Below are 16062 nucleotides of genomic sequence, written 5' to 3' on the forward strand. Positions count from 1 at the left end.
GTCTCAGTTAGAGGTGCTGTCCCTGTGTAAGCTGGTCTCAGGTAGAGGTGCTGTCCCTGTGTAAGCTGGTCTCAGGGAGAGGTGCTGTCCCTGTGTAAGCTGGTCTCAGTCAGAAGTGCTGTCCCTGTGTAATCTGGTCTCAGTTAGAGGTGCTGTCCCTGTGTAATCTGGTCTCAGTCAGAGGTGCTGTCCTTTTGTAAGCTGGTCTCAGTCAGAGGTGCTTTCCCTGTGTAAGCTGGTCTCAGTCAGAGGTGCTGTCCTTTTGTAAGCTGGTCTCAGTCAGAGGTGCTGTCCCTGTGTAAGCTGGTCTCAGGTAGCGGTGCTGTCCCTGTGTAAGCTGGTCTCAGGTAGAGGTGCTGTCCCTGTGTAAGCTGGTCTCAGGTAGCGGTGCTGTCCTTGTGTAAGCTGGTCTCAGGCAGAGGTGCTGTCCCTGTGTAAGCTGGTCTCAGTTAGAGGTGCTGTCCCTGTGTAAACTGGTCTCAGTTACAGGTGCTGTCCCTGTGTAAGCTGGTCTCAGGTAGAGGTGCTGTCCCTGTGTAAGCTGGTCTCAGGGAGAGGTGCTGTCCCTGTGTAAGCTGGTCTCAGTCAGAGGTGCTGTCCCTGTGTAAGCTGGTCTCAGTCAGACGTGCTGTCCCTGTGTAATCTGGTCTCAGTTAGAGGTGCTGTCCCTGTGTAATCTGGTCTCAGTCAGAGGTGCTGTCCTTTTGTAAGCTGGTCTCAGTCAGAGGTGCTTTCCCTGTGTAAGCTGGTCTCAGTCAGAGGTGCTGTCCTTTTGTAAGCTGGTCTCAGTCAGAGGTGCTGTCCCTGTGTAAGCTGGTCTCAGGTAGAGGTGCTGTCCCTGTGTAAGCTGGTCTCAGGTAGAGGTGCTGTCCCTGTGTAAGCTGGTCTCCGGTAGAGGTGCTGTGCCTGTGTAAGCTGGTCTCCGGTAGAGCTGCTGTGCCTGTGTAAGCTGGTCACAGTCAGAGGTGCTGTCCTTGTGTAAGCTGGTCTCAGGCAGAGGTGCTATCCTGTGTAAGCTGGTCACAGGCAGATGTGCTATCCCTGTGTAAGCTGGTCTCAGTCAGAGGTGCTTTCCCTGTGTAAGCTCGTCTCAGGTAGAGGTGCTGTCCCTGTTGGTCTTAGGCAGAGGTGCTGTCCCTGTTGGTCTTAGGCAGAGGTGCTGTCCCTGTGTAAGCTGGTCTCAGTCAGAGGTGCTTTCCCTGTGTAAGCTCCTCTCAGGTAGAGGTGCTGTCCCTGTGTAAGCTGGTCACAGGCAGATGTGCTATCCCTGTGTAAGCTGGTCTCAGTCAGAGGTGCTTTCCCTGTGTAAGCTGGTCTCAGTCAGAGGTGCTGTCCCTGTGTAGGCTGGTCTCAGGCAGAGGTGCTGTCCCTGTGTAAGCTGGTCTCAGTCAGAGGTGCTGTCCCTGTGTAAGCTGGTCTCAGTCAGAGGTGCTGTCCCTGTGTAAGCTGGTCTCAGTCAGAGGTGCTGTCCTTGTGTAAGCTGGTCTCAGGCAGAGGTGCTATCCCTGTGTAAGCTGGTCTCAATCAGAGGTGCTGTCCCTGTGTAAACTGGTTTCAGTCAGAGGTGCTGTCCCTGTGTAAGCTGGTCTCAGGTAGAGGTGCTGTCCCTGTGTAAGCTGGTCTCAATCAGAGGTGCTGTCCCTGTGTAAGCTGGTCTCAGGCAGAGGTGCTGTCCCTGTGTAAGCTGGTCTCAGTCAGAGGTGCTGTCCCTGTGTAAACTGGTTTCAGTCAGAGGTGCTGTCCCTGTGTAAGCTGGTCTCAGGTAGAGGTGCTGTCCCTGTGTAAGCTGGTCTCAATCAGAGGTACTGTCCCTGTGTAAGCTGGTCTCAGGCAGAGGTGCTGTCCCTGTGTAAGCTGGCCTCATGCAGATGTGCTATCCTTGTGTAAGCTGGTCTCAGTCAGAGGTGCTGTCCCTGTGTAAGCTGGTCTCAGTCAGAGGCGCTATCCCTGTGTAAGCTAGACTCAGTTAGAGGTGCTATCCCTGTGTAAGTTAGGCAGAGGAGCTGTCCCTCTGTAAGCTGGTCTCAGTCAGAGGTGCTGTCCCTGTGTAAGCTGGTCTCAGTCAGAGGTGCTGTCCCTGTGTAAGCTGGTCTCAGGCAGAGGCGCTGTTCCTGTGTAAGCTGGTCTCAGTCAGAGGTGCCATCCCTGTGTAAGCTGGTCTCAGGCAGAGGTGCTTTCCCTGTGTAAGCTGGTCTCAGTCAGAGGTGCTGTCCCTGTGTAAGCTGGTCTCAGGTAGAGGTGCTGTCCCTGTGTAAGCTGGTCTCATGTAGAGGTGCTGTCCCTGTGTAAGCTGGTCTCAGGCAGGGGTGCTGTCCCTGTGTAAGCTGGTCTCAGGCAGAGGTGCTGTCCCTGTGTAAACTGGTCTCAGTCAGAGGTGCTGTCCCTGTGTAAGCTGGTCTCAGGTAGAGGTGCTGTCCCTGTGTAAGCTGGTCTCAATCAGAGGTGCTGTCCCTGTGTAAGCTGGTCTCAGGCAGAGGTGCTGTACCTGTGTAAGCTGGTCTCAGGCAGAGGAGGTGTACCTGTGTAAGCTGGCCTCATGCAGATGTTCTATCCTTGTGTAAGCTGGTCTCAGTCAGAGGTGCTGTCCCTGTGTAAGCTGGTCTCAGTCAGAGGTGCTGTCCCTGTGTAAGCTGGTCTCAGTCAGAGGTGCTGTCCCTGTGTAAGCTGGTCTCAGGTAGAGGTGCTGTCCCTGTGTAAGCTGGTCTCAGGTAGAGGTGCTTTCCCTGTGTAACCTCGTCTCAGGTAGAGGTGCTGTCCCTGTGTAAGCTGGTCTCAGTCAGAAGTGCTGTCCCTGTGTAATCTGGTCTCAGTTAGAGGTGCTGTCCCTGTGTAATCTGGTCTCAGTCAGAGGTGCTTTCCTTTTGTAAGCTGATCTCAGTCAGAGGTGCTTTTCCTGTGTAAGCTGGTCTCAGTCAGAGGTGCTGTCCCTGTGTAAGCTGGTCTCAGGTAGAGGTGCTGTCCCTGTTTAAGCTGGTCTCAGGTAGAGGTGCTGTCCCTGTGTAAGCTGGTCTCAGGTAGAGGTGCTGTCCCTGTGTAAGCTGGTCTCAGGTAGAGGTGCTGTCCCTGTGTAAGCTGGTCTCAGGTAGAGGTGCTGTCCCTGTGTAAGCTGGTCTCAGGTAGAGGTGCTGTCCCTGTGTAAGCTGGTCTCCGGTAGAGGTGCTGTGCCTGTGTAAGCTGGTCTCCGGTAGAGCTGCTGTGCCTGTGTAAGCTGGTCACAGTCAGAGGTGCTGTCCTTGTGTAAGCTGGTCTCAGGCAGATGTGCTATCCTGTGTAAGCTCGTCTCAGGTAGAGGTGCTGTCCCTGTGTAAGCTGGTCTCAGGCAGAGGTGCTGTCCCTGTGTAAGCTGGTCTCAGTCAGAGGTGCTTTCCCTGTGTAAGCCAAATCCAAATCCAAATCCAAAAAAGCTTTATTGGCAGGACCAAATACATTTAGCATTGCCAAAGCAAAACAAAACAAAACATTAACATGGGGGGGGGGGGGGAATTGTGGGAATAAGGGAAGGATAAAGGGGGTTGGGGTATAAGGGACAGCATGGGGGACTGGGATATACAGTCCATAGGGGGGTATTGGGGGGGAATACAGTCCATGTGGTATCATGTTCCTCTCAGTTGGTGGCAGGCTGTGACATATCGGGCAGCTATTTGCACGGTTGTTTCCTCCTCCCCCAGTAGGATGTAGAGTTTCCTCTCCTCATCTGTGGAGGTAAAATCCTGGATGTGGGCGGAGAGTCACAGGTGCATATTTGCTGCAGTGTAGCAGGAAGTGGGCCTCATCCTCCAAGACCTCCTGGTCGCATTGTCTGCACAGTCTCTCCTCCCGGGGCTTCCATGTCTGTCTGTGCCGCCCTGTCTCTCGTCTCAGGTAGAGGTGCTGTCCCTGTGTAAGCTGGTCTCAGTCAGAGGTGCTGTCCCTGTGTAAGCTGGTCTCAGGTAGAGGTGCTGTCCCTGTGTAAGCTGGTCTCAATCAGAGGTGCTGTCCCTGTGTAAGCTGGTCTCAGGCAGAGGTGCTGTCCCTGTGTAAGCTGGCCTCATGCAGATGTGCTATCCTTGTGTAAGCTGGTCTCAGTCAGAGGTGCTGTCCCTGTGTAAGCTGGTCTCAGTCAGAGGCACTATCCCTGTGTAAGCTAGACTCAGTTAGAGGTGCTATCCCTGTGTAAATTAGGCAGAGGAGTTGTCCCTCTGTAAGCTGGTCACAGTCAGAGGTGCTATCCCTGTGTAAGCTGGTCTCAGGCAGAGGTGCTTTCCCTGTGTAAGCTGGTCTCAGTCAGAGGTGCTGTCCCTGTGTAAGCTGGTCTCAGGTAGAGGTGCTGTCCCTGTGTAAGCTGGTCTCAGGTAGAGGTGCTGTCCCTGTGTAAGCTGGTCTCAGGCAGAGGTGCTGTACCTGTGTGAGCTGGTCTCAGGTCTCAATCAGAGGTGCTGTCCCTGTGTAAGCTGGTCTCAGGCAGAGGTGCTGTCCCTGTGTAAGCTGGCCTCATGCAGATGTGCTATCCTTGTGTAAGCTGGTCTCAGTCAGAGGTGCTGTCCCTGTGTAAGCTGGTCTCAGTCAGAGGCACTATCCCTGTGTAAGCTAGACTCAGTTAGAGGTGCTATCCCTGTGTAAATTAGGCAGAGGAGCTGTCCCTTTGTAAGCTGGTCACAGTCAGAGGTGCTATCCCTGTGTAAGCTGGTCTCAGGCAGAGGTGCTTTCCCTGTGTAAGCTGGTCTCAGTCAGAGGTGCTGTCCCTGTGTAAGCTGGTCTCAGGTAGAGGTGCTGACCCTGTGTAAGCTGGTCTCAGGTAGAGGTGCTGTCCCTGTGTAAGCTGGTCTCAGGCAGAGGTGCTGTCCCTGTGTAAGCTGGTCTCAGGCAGAGGTGCTGTCCCTGTGTAAACTGGTCTCAGTCAGAGGTGCTGTCCCTGTATAAGCTGGTCTCAGGTAGAGGTGCTGTCCCTGTGTAAGCTGGTCTCAATCAGAGGTGCTGTACCTATGTAAGCTGGTCTCAGGCAGAGGTGCTGTACCTGTGTAAGCTGGTCTCAGGCAGAGGTGCTGTACCTGTGTAAGCTGGCTTCATGCAGATGTTCTATCCTTGTGTAAGCTGGTCTCAGTCAGAGGTGCTGTCCCTGTGTAAGCTGGTCTCAGTCAGAGGTGCTGTCCCTGTGTAAGCTGGTCTCAGTCAGAGGTGCTGTCCCTGTGTAAGCTGGTCTCAGGTAGAGGTGCTGTCCCTGTGTAAGCTGGTCTCAGGTAGAGGTGCTGTCCCTGTGTAAGCTGGTCTCAGGTAGAGGTGCTGTTCCTATGTAAGCTGGTCTCAGTCAGAGGTGCTGTCCCTGTGTAAGCTGGTCTCAGGTAGAGGTGCTGTCCCTGTGTAAGCTGGTCTCAGGTAGAGGTGCTGTCCCTGTGTAAGCTGGTCTCAATCAGAGGTGCTGTCCCTGTGTAAGCTGGTCTCAGGTAGAGGTGCTGTCCCTGTGTAAGCTGGTCTCAGGTAAAGGTGCTGTCCCTGTGTAAGCTGGTCTCAGTCAGAGGTGCTGTCCCTGTGTAAGCTGGTCTCAGGCAGAGGTGCTGTCCCTGAGTAACCTGGTCTCAGTCAGAGGTGCTGTCCCTGTGTAAGCTGGTCTCAGGTAGAGGTGCTGTCCCTGTGTAAGCTGGTCTCAATCAGAGGTGCTGTCCCTGTGTAAGCTGGTCTCAGGCAGAGGTTCTGTCCCTGTGTAAGCTGGTCTCAATCAGAGGTGCTGTCCCTGTGTAAGCTGGTCTCAGGCAGAGGTGCTGTCCCTGTGTAAGCTGGTCTCAGTCAGAGGTGCTGTCCCTGTGTAATCTGGTCTCAGTCAGAGGTGCTGTCCCTGTGTAAGCTGGTCTCAGGTAGAGGTGCTGTCCCTGTGTAAGCTGGTCTCAGGTAGAGGTGCTGTCCCTGAGTAACCTGGTCTCAGTCAGAGGTGCTGTCCCTGTGTAAGCTGGTCTCAGGCAGAGGTTCTGTCCCTGTGTAAGCTGGTCTCAGGCAGATGTGCTATCCTGTGTAAGCTCGTCTCAGGTAGAGGTGCTGTCCCTGTGTAAGCTGGTCTCAGGCAGAGGTGCTGTCCCTGTGTAAGCTGGTCTCAGTCAGAGGTGCTGTCCCTGAGTAACCTGGTCTCAGTCAGAGGTGCTGTCCCTGTGTAAGCTGGTCTCAGGTAGAGGTGCTGTCCCTGTGTAAGCTGGTCTCAATCAGAGGTGCTGTCCCTGTGTAAGCTGGTCTCAGGCAGAGGTTCTGTCCCTGTGTAAGCTGGTCTCAATCAGAGGTGCTGTCCCTGTGTAAGCTGGTCTCAGGCAGAGGTGCTGTCCCTGTGTAAGCTGGTCTCAGTCAGAGGTGCTGTCCCTGTGTAATCTGGTCTCAGTCAGAGGTGCTGTCCCTGTGTAATCTGGTCTCAGTCAGAGGTGCTGTCCCTGTGTAAGCTGGTCTCAGGTAGAGGTGCTGTCCCTGAGTAACCTGGTCTCAGTCAGAGGTGCTGTCCCTGTGTAAGCTGGTCTCAGGTAGAGGTGCTGTCCCTGTGTAAGCTGGTCTCAGGTAGAGGTGCTGTCCCTGTGTAAGCTGGTCTCCGGTAGAGGTGCTGTGCCTGTGTAAGCTGGTCTCCGGTAGAGCTGCTGTGCCTGTGTAAGCTGGTCACAGTCAGAGGTGCTGTCCTTGTGTAAGCTGGTCTCAGGCAGATGTGCTATCCTGTGTAAGCTCGTCTCAGGTAGAGGTGCTGTCCCTGTGTAAGCTGGTCTCAGGCAGAGGTTCTGTCCCTGTGTAAGCTGGTCTCAATCAGAGGTGCTGTCCCTGTGTAAGCTGGTCTCAGGCAGAGGTGCTGTCCCTGTGTAAGCTGGTCTCAGTCAGAGGTGCTGTCCCTGTGTAATCTGGTCTCAGTCAGAGGTGCTGTCCCTGTGTAAGCTGGTCTCAGGTAGAGGTGCTGTCCCTGTGTAAGCTGGTCTCAGGTAGAGGTGCTGTCCCTGTGTAAGCTGGTCTCCGGTAGAGGTGCTGTGCCTGTGTAAGCTGGTCTCCGGTAGAGCTGCTGTGCCTGTGTAAGCTGGTCACAGTCAGAGGTGCTGTCCTTGTGTAAGCTGGTCTCAGGCAGATGTGCTATCCTGTGTAAGCTCGTCTCAGGTAGAGGTGCTGTCCCTGTGTAAGCTGGTCTCAGGCAGAGGTGCTGTCCCTGTGTAAGCTGGTCTCAGTCAGAGGTGCTGTCCCTGAGTAACCTGGTCTCAGTCAGAGGTGCTGTCCCTGTGTAAGCTGGTCTCAGGTAGAGGTGCTGTCCCTGTGTAAGCTGGTCTCAATCAGAGGTGCTGTCCCTGTGTAAGCTGGTCTCAGGCAGAGGTTCTGTCCCTGTGTAAGCTGGTCTCAATCAGAGGTGCTGTCCCTGTGTAAGCTGGTCTCAGGCAGAGGTGCTGTCCCTGTGTAAGCTGGTCTCAGTCAGAGGTGCTGTCCCTGTGTAATCTGGTCTCAGTCAGAGGTGCTGTCCCTGTGTAAGCTGGTCTCAGGTAGAGGTGCTGTCCCTGAGTAACCTGGTCTCAGTCAGAGGTGCTGTCCCTGTGTAAGCTGGTCTCAGGTAGAGGTGCTGTCCCTGTGTAAGCTGGTCTCAATCAGAGGTGCTGTCCCTGTGTAAGCTGGTCTCAGGCAGAGGTTCTGTCCCTGTGTAAGCTGGTCTCAATCAGAGGTGCTGTCCCTGTGTAAGCTGGTCTCAGGCAGAGGTGCTGTCCCTGTGTAAGCTGGTCTCAGTCAGAGGTGCTGTCCCTGTGTAATCTGGTCTCAGTCAGAGGTGCTGTCCCTGTGTAAGCTGGTCTCAGGTAGAGGTGCTGTCCCTGTGTAAGCTGGTCTCAGGTAGAGGTGCTGTCCCTGTGTAAGCTGGTCTCCGGTAGAGGTGCTGTGCCTGTGTAAGCTGGTCTCCGGTAGAGCTGCTGTGCCTGTGTAAGCTGGTCACAGTCAGAGGTGCTGTCCTTGTGTAAGCTGGTCTCAGGCAGATGTGCTATCCTGTGTAAGCTCGTCTCAGGTAGAGGTGCTGTCCCTGTGTAAGCTGGTCTCAGGCAGAGGTGCTGTCCCTGTGTAAGCTGGTCTCAGTCAGAGGTGCTGTCCCTGTGTAAGCTGGTCTCAGTCAGAGGTGCTGTCCCTGTGTAAGCTGGTCTCAGGTAGAGGTGCTGTCCCTGTGTAAGCTGGTCTCAGGCAGAGGTGCTGTCCCTGTGTAAGCTGGTCTCAGTCAGAGGTGCTTTCCCTGTGTAAGCCAAATCCAAATCCAAATCCAAAAAAGCTTTATTGGCAGGACCAAATACATTTAGCATTGCCAAAGCAAAACAAAACAAAACATTAACATGGGGGGGGGGGGGGAATTGTGGGAATAAGGGAAGGATAAAGGGGGTTGGGGTATAAGGGACAGCATGGGGGACTGGGATATACAGTCCATAGGGGTGTATTGGGGGGGAATACAGTCCATGTGGTATCATGTTCCTCTCAGTTGGTGGCAGGCTGTGACATATCGGGCAGCTATTTGCATGGTTGTTTCCTCCTCCCCCAGTAGGATGTAGAGTTTCCTCTCCTCATCTGTGGAGGTAAAATCCTGGATGTGGGCGGAGAGTCACAGGTGCATATTTGCTGCAGTGTAGCAGGAAGTGGGCCTCATCCTCCAAGACCTCCTGGTCGCATTGTCTGCACAGTCTCTCCTCCCGGGGCTTCCATGTCTGTCTGTGCCGCCCTGTCTCTCGTCTCAGGTAGAGGTGCTGTCCCTGTGTAAGCTGGTCTCAGTCAGAGGTGCTGTCCCTGTGTAAGCTGGTCTCAGGTAGAGGTGCTGTCCCTGTGTAAGCTGGTCTCAATCAGAGGTGCTGTCCCTGTGTAAGCTGGTCTCAGGCAGAGGTGCTGTCCCTGTGTAAGCTGGCCTCATGCAGATGTGCTATCCTTGTGTAAGCTGGTCTCAGTCAGAGGTGCTGTCCCTGTGTAAGCTGGTCTCAGTCAGAGGCACTATCCCTGTGTAAGCTAGACTCAGTTAGAGGTGCTATCCCTGTGTAAATTAGGCAGAAGAGTTGTCCCTCTGTAAGCTGGTCACAGTCAGAGGTGCTATCCCTGTGTAAGCTGGTCTCAGGCAGAGGTGCTTTCCCTGTGTAAGCTGGTCTCAGTCAGAGGTGCTGTCCCTGTGTAAGCTGGTCTCAGGTAGAGGTGCTGTCCCTGTGTAAGCTGGTCTCAGGTAGAGGTGCTGTCCCTGTGTAAGCTGGTCTCAGGCAGAGGTGCTGTACCTGTGTGATCTGGTCTCAGTCAGAGGTGCTGTCCCTGTGTAAGCTGGTCTCAGGTAGAGGTGCTGTCCCTGTGTAAGCTGGTCTCAATCAGAGGTGCTGTCCCTGTGTAAGCTGGTCTCAGGCAGAGGTGCTGTCCCTGTGTAAGCTGGCCTCATGCAGATGTGCTATCCTTGTGTAAGCTGGTCTCAGTCAGAGGTGCTGTCCCTGTGTAAGCTGGTCTCAGTCAGAGGCACTATCCCTGTGTAAGCTAGACTCAGTTAGAGGTGCTATCCCTGTGTAAATTAGGCAGAGGAGCTGTCCCTCTGTAAGCTGGTCACAGTCAGAGGTGCTATCCCTGTGTAAGCTGGTCTCAGGCAGAGGTGCTTTCCCTGTGTAAGCTGGTCTCAGTCAGAGGTGCTGTCCCTGTGTAAGCTGGTCTCAGGTAGAGGTGCTGTCCCTGTGTAAGCTGGTCTCAGGTAGAGGTGCTGTCCCTGTGTAAGCTGGTCTCAGGCAGAGGTGCTGTCCCTGTGTAAGCTGGTCTCAGGCAGAGGTGCTGTCCCTGTGTAAACTGGTCTCAGTCAGAGGTGCTGTCCCTGTATAAGCTGGTCTCAGGTAGAGGTGCTGTCCCTGTGTAAGCTGGTCTCAATCAGAGGTGCTGTACCTATGTAAGCTGGTCTCAGGCAGAGGTGCTGTACCTGTGTAAGCTGGTCTCAGGCAGAGGTGCTGTACCTGTGTAAGCTGGCTTCATGCAGATGTTCTATCCTTGTGTAAGCTGGTCTCAGTCAGAGGTGCTGTCCCTGTGTAAGCTGGTCTCAGTCAGAGGTGCTGTCCCTGTGTAAGCTGGTCTCAGTCAGAGGTGCTGTCCCTGTGTAAGCTGGTCTCAGGTAGAGGTGCTGTCCCTGTGTAAGCTGGTCTCAGGTAGAGGTGCTGTCCCTGTGTAAGCTGGTCTCAGGTAGAGGTGCTGTTCCTATGTAAGCTGGTCTCAGTCAGAGGTGCTGTCCCTGTGTAAGCTGGTCTCAGGTAGAGGTGCTGTCCCTGTGTAAGCTAGTCTCAGGTAGAGGTGCTGTCCCTGTGTAAGCTGGTCTCAGTCAGAGGTGCTGTCCCTGTGTAAGCTGGTCTCAGGTAGAGGTGCTGTCCCTGTATAAGCTGGTCTCAGGTAGAGGTGCTGTCCCTGTGTAAGCTGGTCTCAGGTAGAGGTGCTGTTCCTATGTAAGCTGGTCTCAGTCAGAGGTGCTGTCCCTGTGTAAGCTGGTCTCAGGTAGAGGTGCTGTCCCTGTGTAAGCTGGTCTCAGGTAGAGGTGCTGTCCCTGTGTAAGCTGGTCTCAATCAGAGGTGCTGTCCCTGTGTAAGCTGGTCTCAGGTAGAGGTGCTGTCCCTGTGTAAGCTGGTCTCAGGTAAAGGTGCTGTCCCTGTGTAAGCTGGTCTCAGTCAGAGGTGCTGTCCCTGTGTAAGCTGGTCTCAGGCAGAGGTGCTGTCCCTGAGTAACCTGGTCTCAGTCAGAGGTGCTGTCCCTGTGTAAGCTGGTCTCAGGTAGAGGTGCTGTCCCTGTGTAAGCTAGTCTTAATCAGAGGTGCTGTCCCTGTGTAAGCTAGTCTCAGGCAGAGGTTCTGTCCCTGTGTAAGCTGGTCTCAATCAGAGGTGCTGTCCCTGTGTAAGCTGGTCTCAATCAGAGGTGCTGTCCCTGTGTAAGCTGGTCTCAGGTAAAGGTGCTGTCCCTGTGTAAGCTGGTCTCAGTCAGAGGTGCTGTCCCTGTGTAAGCTGGTCTCAGTCAGAGGTGCTGTCCCTGTGTAATCTGGTCTCAGTCAGAGGTGCTGTCCCTGTGTAAGCTGGTCTCAGGTAGAGGTGCTGTCCCTGTGTAAGCTGGTCTCAGGTATAGGTGTTGTCCCTGTGTAAGCTGGTCTCAGTCAGAGGTGCTGTCCCTGTGTAAGCTGGTCTCAGGTAGAGGTGCTGTCCCTGTGTAAGCTGGTCTCAGTCAGAGGCGCTGTCCCTGTGTAAGCTGGTCTCAGGTAGAGGTGCTGTCCCTGTGTAAGCTGGTCTCAGTTAGAGGTGCTGTCCCTGTGTAAGCTGGTCTCAGTTAGAGGTGCTGTCCCTGTGTAAGATGGTCTCAGTCAGAGGTGCTGTCCCTGTGTAAACTGGTCTCAGTCAGAGGTGCTGTCCCTGTGTAAGCTGGTCTCAGTCAGAGGTGCTGTCCCTGTGTAATGCTGGGAATACACCAGAGATTTTCTGGCAGATAGATGGTTCGATAGATAATTTCCAACATGTTGGATCTGATTTTCGATCGTTTTTCTATAGATTTTTCACAGAAGTGAATGGAAGTCGATCAGAAAAATGATTGGACAATCGAACGGACAGTAAATCTGCTGAAAAATCTTATTGTGTATTCCCAGCATAAGCTGGTTTGTCAGAGGTGCTATCCCTCCGTATCCTGTTGAGCTCCAAAAAATGCTTTTACGACTACTGTTATGCACAGAATGGATCAGGTTTTATTACCTTGTCTGCTGAGCCAGCTAATAGATTGCATAGGCATACTGTTACTTTATATTATACTGGAAAAGGGAACTGTCATACAAATGTAAATACATTTCGCCTAGCTGATAATGTTGCACTGTTTAATGGCACTTGATTATGGTAAGGAGTTGGTTATACGGCTTAATTATAGGCAGGAAATGAGTGCATGCTCTCTGAATGACAGCAATGTACATATGATGAAACCATTGCCTTGCACTGTCCATAAATAGCAGTGGCACTATTTTGGTTTGTAGGAATACAGCAAAGTCAGATTACGTCACTAGGCTGAAGCACAGCGCTGCCAGCATGTCGGCTCACACAAGATGACTGCTGCCACAGAACATAAAGCATAGCTGCACTGTGGTACAAAATCTATATCACATACAACTCTTCCACTGCAAGGCATTTCATATGCTATGAAATATTTAAATATTGCTTAATAATCTCTTTTATCTTAAAGTAAACCTGAGATGTAAAAAAAAAAAAAAAAAAAAAAAGAAAAAATATATACATACCTGGGACTTCCTCCAGCCCCATTCAGGCTCATCGGTCCCTCGTTGTCCTCCCAGGCCGCCCGGTTCTTTTGCTAGGTGGTCCCATAACTCAGCCAGTCGGGGGAACTGCACATGTGCGGCTCGGAAACACTTGTGTACCCTCTCATGCTCTTATCGCTGGGAGCGTTCTGTGCCTGCACGATGGGATAGCCCTGATTGGCTGAATTACCTGGCTGCCTAGAGGAGGAACCAGGCGACCTGGGAGGACGGTGAGGGACCAACAAGCCTGAATGGGGATGGGGGAAGCCCCAGGTATGTATATATTTTCTTTTTTTTTACGTATCAGGTACACGTTAAAGGAAACCCAAGGTGAAAATAAACTGATGACATAAACAATTGTATCTATCCTCCTTCTCTTCCTCCATAAAATTACTTTCTTTTAGAATCCCAGAGTTTAATTTTCTTATTGAACGTTAAAAAAAGTAAGTTTAATCTCGTATTGTTTCATACGACGAATACAGTTGTAATGTAATATAAATGTAAATGACACCTGCGCTAGGCTATCAGCAGCTGAATGGATAGAAGTATCCCTTATATACTCCAATGGCAATTAATAAACAATATATATCCACAGTGCTATTTAAAAAAAGTAGTTAAACCTTTAGTAAAACATTTGTAATCAGCAACATGAAGCACAAAATCTAGCAGCCCTAATGGGGGCATCTGCCCCTTTAAAACACCATACCACCTCTATCACATTCTGAACACTCACATAAACCCGCAGTGCAGTGATATATGAACGATTTATTCTTTTCATCTTTTTTCCTGCATTCAGAAGTTGTTCTCTTCCAGGAAAGAGTTTTATGGCTGTAATTCCTTATCAGGGAGGGTTACCCTATAGTCCGACTAGGTCCCGATCGGCGAGAAACTGTCACTTGAATATGTGAAAGTTTTACGTTTTCAGGCAGAAAAGGAACACAGACTAGTTATTTGTATGCTTTGGTCTATATACATACACATGCCTATCTCCTCATGTCACATTTCACCTTAGGTACTCTTTGGCCTCGATTCATAAAGCATTACCACATGCGGTAATGCTGAAAACAGCAGACTTTCCCGACCACTTAGCAATGTGTCAATTCATAAAGGCTGTTACCGCATGAAAAGCTGACATTACCTACCAGGGAGATAAATTACCGACTTGGCTGTAGTTACCTCCAACACATGTCAGTAAATTGTCAGCAAATGTCAATTCATAAAGCCTTCAACAAGCGGTAAGCCTTACTATAGTTACTGACACCTCTGGTGAGGCGTTAACAATGCAAAGTGCAGGGAGCCAAAGTCTGTGTGAGTCATCTGTGCAGGGAAAGTCTGTGCGAGTCATCTGTGCAGGGAAAGTCTGTGTGAGCCATCTGTGCAGGCAGGGAAAGTCTGAGTAATCTGTGCGAGTCATCTGTGCAGGCAGAAACTCCAAGAGAAGAGACCCAGTGTCAGGGGCCTGAACGGAGAAACAGGGTTTGACCACAGTTTGCAGTATACAGACATGAACCAGGAATTAAGGTGCAAAAATGTTTTATTGCAAATGCAATAATGCAAGCATACATACAAGCGTGAATGCAAATATCATACAACATATGCACAGCACACAATATATATATACAAATAACCCGGGAAGCAGTGACAAAACCTGGTGTCAGGAACATAGGTGACTAGAGACTCAGACCTGTAACAAAGGAAGAGGCAGACTTATATAATCCATGTAACAGGAAGCAGTTGGTGGTAATTGTCCCATTAGAGGCATCTGCAGGCCAGACATTGAACTGCAAGTCTTTTGCATAAGTAGCACACGGCCACCCACTGGAGGAAGGCAGAACTGCATAGAGTTCAGGATAGACCAGGTATATACTGCCGCCAGCAGGCAGGAGTAGGAAATACATGAGTCGTAACACCCAGCACTGTCTTCAAGTGTATTATAAGCTCTTTTATTATTTAAAGCATCAAAAGGACAAAAAGGGCAAGTCTGTGCAACGTTTCGAGAGAAGACTCCTCTCTTTCTCAAGCTGACAAGCCCTCTCTTGAGAAAGAGAGGAGTCTCCTCTCGAAACGTTGCACAGACTTGCCCTTTTTGTCCTTATAATACACTTGAAGACGGTGCTGGGTCTCTTCTCTTGGAGTTTCTGCTTGTTGTTCCTGGAGACAGAGGGACAACGACCAAAAGCACGTCGCATCTAGATGGTTGGGTGCTGCCTGTAACTACTCGTCCACATCTGTGCAGGCAGGGAAAGTCTGTGCGAGTCGTCTGTGCAGGGCAAAAGAGCAATATCGCCACACTGCTCTACTCTACCGCTTAATGGGCTGCGGTAATTTACCGACCTTCAACGGCAGCTGGGGAAATCTTTATGAAGTAGCACACAGGCCGGGAAAATACAGAGTGCGGTATTTTCCCGACAAGATTTTTTTTTTATCGCACTGCTTTTTATGAATCGAGGCCATTAAGTCTGCAGCTATTATCATTTTTGTTTATGGAATCCTGCTGGAAACCATGGCAACAGTACACTGCCTGGGGTAAAAGATGCTTGGAATTCTCCTTTCTTTCTCAATGGTTTATGAAACTGCACAAGGGAGGAAGTAAACTTTATTGTAACCTTTCAAAGCTTTACAGCTAGTTTTACTACAATGGTAAATTTATTCTGAAGGGATGCCGGAGATACTTTTATATGCATGAGTGATCACTCTTATCTCTATGGCAACTGATAACAATTGGGAAGTTTGAAGCATGTGCACATCTGCAGAACGTGGGCCTGTGACGCAGTGGAGTAAGCACTGTTGCGTCAGTCTTACTAAAATACTTGAAATGTATAGTTGTTAGAAGTATTATATTTTTCTTTGGTAAAATAGAAGTATCACTAAATATTTTTTTAAAATTTCAGGCCCACACAAGTCATTTTTAATGTTATTAAAATGACCTACAGCTTGCAATGATTTTCTAGAAACTGGAAATGACTCAAAGTATACTTCCTTGTGACCATGGTAACAATATGATGTATAGTGTACAGAAATGTTTGAAGTCTAATTTCTCTGCTTACGTGATGGTAAGAATCCCAAAGATTTATTTTATTATACTTAGACAGTCATTTCTCTGCTTATGCAAAACAGAAATATGCCTTCTTAGACCAGAAGGTATTTGCGATTATGCAGGTTGGAGTGAGCATATGATATCTCCCACAATGCATCAATACTGAATATGTTAATCATCCCTTTGTGGTGGAGAAAAAGGACCAAAAAGCCCTCTTATTAAAATGTTGTGCAAAATGGAAATATGAGGATGAAACCGTCTGTATGCATGTTGGATTATTATTGTAGCTCTGTACAATTAACAAACATATCATCACATCATTGTATTCCAGAGGTTCTGGAGGTGTGTTTCGACTTTCAGGGGCAACAAAGGGACAATTTGCATATTCAACAGTGATGCATTAGGGAGAAATCATATTCTCACTCCAATCTGAATAATTGCAAATACCTTCTGAAAGCATATTTCTGTTTTGCCTAACATTTTAATGAGGGCATTTCGGTCCTTTTTAGCCTCTTACACACTCCTAGGAGTTTTGGTTCAACATGAGCTTTCATGGCAATCTGTTTCTCTGCTTGTGTGAGGGGATTTTTTTCATCTATTACTCTTCGAAGATAGTCTATTTTTAGCACCAATCAAAAAGACAGAAAATATATGAGAGCAGTATTTATAGCAGTGTCATCTTGCAGGAGCCGGTATAACTTTAACCATCATATCCATTACATCTGTGCAGCTGATATTTTAGTCATCTTGACGTAAGGGGATTTATAGATCAAAACTGTTTGCAATGGGAAGGGCTTTCTAAATATCT

The 16062-nt window shown here is 50.3% G+C and overlaps 1 protein-coding gene across 2 annotated transcripts in view; it reads left to right on the forward strand.

Annotated features, from left to right (window-relative positions):
• TLCD4 (TLC domain containing 4) overlaps positions 1–16062 on the forward strand; it is a 128346-nt gene that overhangs the window by 66689 nt on the left and 45595 nt on the right. The gene's annotated exons all lie outside the window — the stretch shown is intronic.

The sequence above is a fragment of the Hyperolius riggenbachi genome, chromosome 6 (assembly GCF_040937935.1).
Source record: "Hyperolius riggenbachi isolate aHypRig1 chromosome 6, aHypRig1.pri, whole genome shotgun sequence".
NCBI lineage: Eukaryota > Metazoa > Chordata > Amphibia > Anura > Hyperoliidae > Hyperolius > Hyperolius riggenbachi.